The following is an 8,974-nucleotide window of genomic DNA, read 5'->3' on the forward strand; positions in this document are numbered from 1 at the left end:
TATATATACATACATACACAAAATATATCTGAACTTCTGACCCAATTAAGCTATTAGCTCCTAGCTGCTTTGAATTTTTGATTATTTAGAGAGAAACCCAACAGAGAATAACAGCAAAGTGACTTTCAGGTTGGTAGTTGGGTTTGGCTTAAAGTGTCTTTAAGGTGTCTCATGGTTCTTCTTTACATAGAGATTGTGTCTGCTGCTAAAGAACTAGCAGGGGCTTGAACACATAAAAATGTTCAATGAGAAGTAACCTTAGCACCTGAGGGCTTCTTCTTAGGCCCTTTAAGATTTCAAACTTTCAAGTACATATTTAAATTTGATCAGTGTCAAGAAAATTGCATACTTAAACACATATAGATTTCTGTGGGACAAAGGGTTTTGTGTGTGTGTGTGTGTGTGTGTGTGTGCAAGTGCACATGGAGGTGCACATAATGTGTTTTAGGGAAAAATAAAATACTACACACTGTATTCCCAAGTCATATAGTATAAAATATGTTTTCCTAAAATAATCACTGTGCAGAATTCAGCATGAATCCTATATCTGTACATACAATGGCTACAGAAGCAGACCAAAGGTTGAGAGAGAGCCAGGCCCTTTCACTCAGAACTGAGATTTGAATAAGCACACCCCCAGAGAACTGAAGGCCCTACAGCCCACATGCCCTGTTGCTACAAGGCACACCCTCCCTCAGGACACCAAGCCTCTTTTTCCTTTCAGTCTCATCATTAGGGGATGTCACATTCCCTGCAACCTTCTGGCTTTGAAATCTTGGCTGAATTCACTGCAACTACTTTCCTTATACTGAGCCCGTTTCACTTTCGTGAAGAACTGTGTACCCAAGCCAACGTTCCCAAGTGCAAGAACAGCTAAGCCCTAAGTACGAAGCTCCCCAGACATAAGAAAGGACAGGGATTAAGAAATGAATTATTAGCCAGGCAGTGGTGCCACATGCCTTTATCTCCCAGCACTGGGAAGGCAGAGGCATGTAGACCTCTGAGTTCTAGGCCAGCCTGGTCTACAGAGTGAGTTTCAGGATAGTCAAAGCTACACAGAGAAACCCTGTTCTCTCAAAAACAAAAATTGGGATATTTACAAATGTCTGAGACCAAAAGCCAGTCAAGTGAATACTTTCTATTATTGTTAGGTAAGTGGCTTTTAAGCATTTGAATTAATTCTTATGTCCCTGTCCTTCACATTGTATGAGGCATATGTCTGGCAATAAATATTCTTTGTCTAGCAATAAATATTCTGAAGAGTGCTGCCCTTTCAACTCTGCTAGCCAAGTCCACAAGAAGCAGTGGGCATTGACTCTAAGTCCTCAACAGCTGAAAGAAACCAAAGGATGGATATCATACCAGTGTTTTAAGAAAAACACTGCCTATGTATAGCCTGAGGGGCTGAGACAGCAAAGACTAACTCCACTCTGGTGCAAGCATAAATAAAAGTAAAAGCGTGCAGAGCACACAGGCCACACCTTGGGGGGGAGAGGGGTGGTAGATGGGGAGGGGGGAGACTGTGGAACTGTCAATTATGATAGGCTTTCCTCTAGAATGAGCTTCTGCGATAGGACCAAGAGATCAAACCAAACTGGATTCTGTCACTTGTGCTCAATGCCACATAATCAAACTGTAAGTAAAACAAAGAAAAAGATCTCAAAACAAAACAAAACAAAAAAAATGTTCCCTAAATTCAGGGGATGACAGTCTACGTGAGCCCTTATAGTGCCTTCTGCTGAGGCACACAGAAAATAGAGACCTGCCTCAGGCAGGTGCTAACCAGTCAGCTTTTATGGATGGTTCCATTTCTGGTCTATTTCATGTTTCTACCTTACAAAGCCCCCTGGCCTTTCTGCAGAGTGAAAGCTGCCCCCACTCAAGAATCCCAAATAAAAGCCAAGCAGATCCAAAACTGTACTCAGTGCAGTTCCTACTTCAGATAGATCTCAAAGGCTCTTCAATCTGAAGAATCAGACAAAGAGAAGGGTCATTTGCATCCTGGCCCTCTGCTTTTTCTTTTTACCCCAGAACTCTTCCTCAGATTCCTTCCTTCACCCCTCATTCAGTCTATTTGGAAGCTCCTCCCCAATCCTTTCCAAGACTCCTTAGGCCACCTCCCACCCCAAACCCTTGTTCCCCATTGGCTAGAAAGACACAAAAGAGGCTTCCAACCTGCTGACGGTGACAGATGGTGGTGCAGAGGCGCACAATGGAGGCTCCTGCATGTCATACCCTTGCAGCTGACCTTCCAAAGAGAGACCCAAAGCCGGGCTCTGACCTGAAGGAGGCTGATTTAATTAACCCAGCAAAGGGCAGAGCTGCCAGCAGCCTGCACTGGTTGGCTGCCTTCTCTGCACACTGCCAGGGACAACCCTTTAAAATGTTGCTGAAGAAGAAAGCACCAGGAAGTTATGTTGGTAGAAGTCAAAGGTAAGGGAAAGGCTGAAACAGGAGGAGTGTTTGACTAACAGCTGCAGATTACCACAAGGTCATACATAATCTAGGAATACACTAACACTGAAATGCTGTGACTCAGAATAAAGACTACGCTCTGCCCTGTTTCTCAAGCCAAGAAAGATCAGCAAAGACGCAGCAGCTGAAATGATCTAGGCTATTTAATCACAGGACCAGGACCCAAATACACTACCACCCACCCTTCCCCTCAACAGGAAGCTTTCTAATCCAAGAACACAAGAACAAAGTCCAGTTTGCTTGTGTTTGTTCTTTGAGATAGCATCTTCCTATGTAGTTTGGCTATCTTGGAATTTAACTTTGGAGATCAGGTGACCTCAAATTCAGAAATCCACCTGCCTCTTTCCTGGGGTTAAAGGTGTGTACCACCACCTCTTAACACAAGAGTTCTGCCTCACAATAGAGACATGGCAATTAAAATATACACATAAGCATACACACCACACACATATACAGGGCACACCCATGCATAGACAACCCTCCAATCAAGTACAGTGCTAAGGGCAGTAGGGAGTTAACGTGAGTCAATAAGGAACTGCAGTACATGGTACAACAAAGAAACTGGCTGAGGATCTGAATTTATGCAGTCGTGTTCAGTCTCCAAGAATACAACACTCTTTGCATTTCCTAAAAACCCCATCAAACTGGCTCACCCCAAAGTAGAGAGCAGGATCAATTCCCCTACCTTCTAAGTACATACCAATACCCTGAATTACAGTGCACTGCCCAACAGCAACGAAGGTGGCTGGGGAAACCCAAGAAGTCTTTCATAGTCTTTGGATCTTAAGGGCATGGTGTCACCTGCAGGTGAGCTCTAAGCCAAGCTACAAGTCATTCTTCATCCTCTCCCAGAGCATGTAAAACCTCAGCCAAGCAAAGTGGCCGTATCACATCTTGCTAGCAATTGCCCTGACCGAGGGGTACTGGAGTTGAAAGACAAGTCCTCCCATGAGCAAGCATTGCCAGCACTGTGATGGTGCCTGGACTTCACACAACTAAAACAGAGAGAAAACCTTATGAGCTAGACAACCTTCAAATACATCCTGCTAATAGCGCTTACTTATATTTGATTATAAGTTGGGGAGGAGTTATCCATGCATTCCCATGGAGCAATTAAGGCCACATCTTTAACTTCATGGGTACAAGCTCTCAAACTTCATATGAAGACTTCATAGTCAACAAAGTTGGTTCTATAGTATTATAATATTGGCTTTAAAAAAAAAAACACAAGGAATTTTTCTCATTTCTTCTGACAAGGGGGGATGGGGGTTTTTTTTTTTTTCTTTTACTTATCAAACTTGGCAAACTACTCATTCCTCAGGAAATTGTAGCAATAGAGACCCCAGAGCTGAAACCATTATAATGCAGAAGTTTGCAGTCTCCAAAATGAAGGCCAATAAGTAGATAAAAGCTTCTAAATCAATAACTGGTTCACTCAAGAGACTCAGTCTCCAGACCTGACCAAGAAGACACCTTGATGAGGTAGACTGTGTGTCTTAAGAAATTTCATCAAACTCAGAGGCAATAAAGACAACTCCTTTCTTGGTGGCTCAGTCTAGACTGTCTTAAATTACAAGTCTTTCAAGCAACAATATCCCAATAGCATTTCCACACAGTGCTAAAACCATTTAACACAGTAAGCCTGAGACTACAATCTCTCCTCAGCAACTGTCTATCATAAAGTTCCCAGATCCAGAAGGAAGGAGACAGATGTGGAGTTCTAGGTCATCCTTGGCTGTATTACAAGTTCAAGGCCAGCCTGAGCTCCTCGGGATACCATGTCAAACAAGGGAACAACAGCAAACAACAATAACAATTCTTATTAAATGCAACTTGACTTTTACCTACTGTCTACACTAAGCCGCAGCCCTTGTATGCCTCATGTAAAAAAGTTCATTTTTCCACTTCATGAAAGGAATGTCTTGATACAAATCTATCTACAGAGGGAATCTACTAATAATTTCAAAACAAATTTGTCTCATGGAACAAAGATCTAATTTGTAAGGAGACAGTAAGCACATTTTCTGGGTCTGTTTTACTTTTTTTAGAGGCATTTTACTACAGACTCAATGCCTCATTTATCTTACAGATGCCAAGTGCCTTGCCTAGTCTAGAAGTGCAATAAAATACTTACTGAACATAGTTCTTAATGACCAACATTAAAGGTTTCTCAAAAGGAGCAAAGAGAAAACAAAAGAACATACAAACTATACCTAACATGGTTTCATCCCTATGATTCACAAAGAAAGAAAAAAATAAAAAGTCTGCATGTTTCCAGGAACTTGCTTCTTAGGGGGGGAAAAAATTGCACTTCTACAATATTGCAAGTTTGTATCCTGTTTACAGAAAATGCAAGTAAAGCTAACATTTTTACTCCGAGTTCCTTGTTTGACAGAAATTTCCCAAAAATATCACCCTACTATGTGCTCCATATCACGGACAAATAAACATGGGAGATGAAAAGACATGGGTCTGCCTTCTAAACTTAAACACAATGGGTTTCTAAGCACAAGTGAAAACTAAACACTTAAATAACTGCCAACGAAAGCAAAGTGGAATAAACGAGAAAATAGGGAAGGAGCGGGAAATCACCGTCTGGAAATAAGGACAAAGGGGTTCTTGTCCCTGCTCAGCCATTAATTTACTACATGACCTTACCTAATTAGTGAGCCTCTCAGGGTCCCCACTTCCTTACTTTATCAGTATTTTTAGGATCCCTTGGAACGACAGGCCAGGACCCAGCAAGGACAGTAGTATCCAACACCCTGGTTCACAGTCACATCACCCACAAAAGCCACAGTTAACTTTATACCTTTAAATATCTGAGTCTAGATTCCCATCAGCAGCGATTTATAAAAACGTCAGCTGACCTTCTGTGCATTTCTAGTGGAGGAACTAAAGCAAGCACCGCTTACAGTTTCAGGTTTCACCCTGACAACAGCTGCTGCCAGGAAAGCATTCAACAGTCTCGTTGAAAATTATACCTCTTTACAGATGCAGACAGTAAGAGTGACTTTTCATCGTCTCAGATATGCTGATGCCCCACCCCCACTCTATTTCTAGCTTGGCCTTGTTGGGACAGCGGAGTAAAAGGGAAGCTGGCTTGAGACAAGCTCAGACAAGGCCATGTTGAGTGATGTCTTGTACCAGAGAGCTCATCCCTCTAGTCAATGCTCATCCCTCAAGTCAATGCCAGTGAAAAGATTCCCTGTGTGGGAAAGGGGAGAGGGAGAACAACAGGCAGCCTGCAGTCCCACACACCTGCTTCCATTCTGACAAGAGCCAGTAAATGGAAATCTATGGCAGAAGCCAGTTTGATTAAGCTATAATTTATATCTAGTTACAGCTTGTTTCAAACTATAGTCTAAAAACACCTTTGGGTTGGCAGTGTTAAAATTTGCATATCAAGTTGGAAACTTTGTTGACTCCAGTATAGTTATCAAGCATTTTAAACCTTATCTCATGGATGAAAAAATTTAGCAATTAGCCCAACAGCAAACTGTTTTCAACAGCCAAAGCCTTCTTCTCTCAAATCCATGCCTGACTTCCCACCTTCAGTTTTGCTGGGTGGAATGCCAGGCCTGTAACAGGGAGAGCCATGGTGGCTTAGCACTGTGGGACTAGCCTTGGCTACACAGTGAAACCCTGTCTCAAAAAATACAGAAAAACAAAAGTGATACTTCTGGTGCCAATTTTCAGTCTCTATTTTGCCTGATTTAACAAATAATGTCAGAAACGATTCAAAAAGAAGCATGGGCACAGTGGGTCTCCCATTCACAGGCTGATAAGATCTTAGTATTGTTAGTTTGCTTGGGTCCCCAGCAACACTCATTTCCTCAGCTGCAGTCTTACTCATCTTTGTCAATGGAAAACACACAGGGGTCTCCCACCCTCTGGCTTCCCCATCGCTTCCCCTCAGCAGCCACTCCTTCACTTCCCTCTCCTGCTAACAGAAAGTGCCAGAGTATGCTGAGAGTCCTTCCAGAATGTCTGGCACGTGATGAGTGGTTGTATAAAGTATTCAGTTAATGGATCCGTGGCAGATGGATAGATGGATTGCATTACTAATAAGTACTCCAGAGCACTTGATAGTGTACAGACCTTTACAAATGTGGGACTCAAACAATCCGTTCAATAGTGATTATGGCTTTCTTCTTCTGAAATGTGGCTCGTTTATCTCAACTTCAGAAGCTTGCTTAGAGGAACATACAGCTACTAAGTGGTACCCTTTCGATTTCATAATGATCCACAAGTCCTCTCTATGCCCATTTTCTTGGTATCTGTAACAACAGGCTTAACTGCGTCCCCTACAGCAGAGCTGAGGTGCTGCCATATTCGACTTTCCTGTGATTCTAACTGCTAACACTAACATTTCAGGAAATCCACTAGCTATAGGCTAGATGAAGAGAGGAGATCTTCCTCAAACAACTAGCCATGGACCTGTTATCTCAATCACACAGAACTTCCTAGGAACTCAGAGAAGAATTTAGATGCTAATGTCTTGAACACACAGACATGCACACTCACCATACCTCAGCTTACTCTCATCCACAGGCTGACAGAAAGCAGGTGACAGATGGCTCAGAGTTCATGTCTAGCCCTAACTCTCCGTTCTGTGAGAACAAAAGTTAGATAAACAGTGTGGGATAGAGTGAACTTCAAGTTAGAAGACAAATTTCCAGCTCCAACCCACCACCCTACACATAAGTAAGCAGAATTAGTTCAAAGGCAGAAGACACATCACAAGCTGTCCTAGGTTAACTAAATCACCAACATGCCTGATGGACATTCTGCTTTGTTCAGAAATGTAAACTCAAAGGAACTCTTTGAAAGACAATGAGAGACATACCAGTAGGATATCCAGACCAGCTCTAACAAGTCAAGTTTTCTTAATCTTTAGAGGGTATATATAATTTGTATGTATTTGGGTTTAGTGGCCATTTCCAACAGATATGGCTGGTTGCAGTGGAAATTCAGGCCTCCCTTAGCTTTGATGAAACTCTTCTCCAGCCTCTTCTCCCTCTACATTTTCCTTTTACTGGTAGGAGCCCTCAAGACTTCTGCAACACCTTCAACATGTGCAACTGTGCAGCATCACACAGTAACCAGCACAAGGGAGTCTGTCCAAGACACTGTGTGTGGTTCAGGAGCAGAATGGAAGTTCCTAAAAGACGAGGCACTGTACCTTTAACCCCAACTACTGATCAAAGGAGACATGTCAAAGTCTGTTTTGCTACCCTTCAGCGGAGGATTTAAGGGAAGTGTTTCTGCTCCACAGGGGGTCTGGTGACAAACACCAACCCAACCCACCCCCAGCAGACACCTTGGTTTTATTGCTGGAGGGCAGTAAGTAGTATTAAGTTCAGTACCACAGGGCACTCGCAATGAGAACCCCATTCTTTGCTAGGACCTCCCAACTGTTGTTAGTAGGTACTGTGCTAAAACTGGTCCTCAGCTTTAAAGATGCCCAGATTCTGAAGCCCTGCCTTACCACACGGAGTAGGGTCACACTAACTCAAGGGAACAGTAGGAGACAAAGATCCCCACCACCACCAACACCAAACTTTACACAAGAGCGCTCTTGTAGACGCCAAGGCTCCACAATGCACATTCCATCAATCTTTCACTGCGGTCCGCATCCCCCACGCAGCCTTTCCAGAAAGTTTAGGGCTGTTCACACAGACTTTATAAGATCCGTTGTTACCCTCCCCGGGAACACAAAGTGAGTGAAAAGGGATTAAACCTCTATTCCTAAGGACCCCTTTTCGTGGAAGAAGGTTGAGTCTCGGGAGCGTTGGGCAAACCTCGGCGGGAAGGCGCCGGCGAAGGCGGACGCTGGGACCCACAGGACGTTGTGCTTCTGGGCTAAGAACGCCAGCAAAGGGACGGCCAGGCCTCCAGGACGCCAAGGTGCGCAGGTCGGATCTGCGCCCTCCGGGCCCCTGGGACCTCCAAGGAGGCGGGGCTGGGCACCCGGGACTACAGGAGCCTTACCTTCCCCTCCCCCTCCTGGCGTCGGTCTACTCAGGTGTCTAAGCGATGGCCAGAGGAGCGGGAGCGGGAGCGGACCTCCTGGAGTCCCCGCGTGCAGATATCCTCTCCATGGCCAGGAACTCGCGAGCCGCTGCGGCTCTGAATTCAGCGGCAGCCTACGCCGAAGGAGAAGCAGTCGGGGCCGGGGAGTAACGCTCCTCCCTCCGCCTTCGCGGCCACCTCCTCCAGCCAGCCCGGCTTGGCGCCCTTGGATCTTTCCCTCCGGGAGGAAGAGGAGGGCAATCGCCGTCCGGGCGGCGCGAGCCTGTGCGGCCCCGAGACAATAGCGGCAGGGCGCGTTCCCGAGCCGCGCAGGCAGGTCCCCGGTCCGGCGGGCGCCGCGGTTCGCTGGGGTCCCCCTAGTCAGCCTCCGGCCACACAAGCGCCGGCTCGGCTGGGCCGAGAGTGCTGCGGATTGGGCAGCCGCCCGCGAGCTAGGAGGGCGGGTGCAAAGGCGGGGCCCTGG

At 45.2% G+C, this 8,974-nt stretch overlaps 1 protein-coding gene across 1 annotated transcript in view; it reads right to left on the bottom strand.

Annotated features, from left to right (window-relative positions):
• The window catches only part of Cemip2 (cell migration inducing hyaluronidase 2), a 78,337-nt gene extending 69,645 nt beyond the window's left edge, over window positions 1-8,692 (bottom strand). Inside the window, exon 1 of the mRNA XM_028764091.1 lies at window positions 8,470-8,692. The gene's annotated coding sequence lies outside the window, so the exon portion shown is untranslated. The remainder of the gene's footprint in view (window positions 1-8,469) is intronic.
• Between the last annotated feature and the right edge of the window lie 282 nt (window positions 8,693-8,974).

The sequence above is a fragment of the Grammomys surdaster genome, unplaced genomic scaffold, assembly GCF_004785775.1.
Source record: "Grammomys surdaster isolate TR1022 unplaced genomic scaffold, NIH_TR_1.0 141, whole genome shotgun sequence".
In the NCBI taxonomy this organism is placed as follows: domain Eukaryota; kingdom Metazoa; phylum Chordata; class Mammalia; order Rodentia; family Muridae; genus Grammomys; species Grammomys surdaster.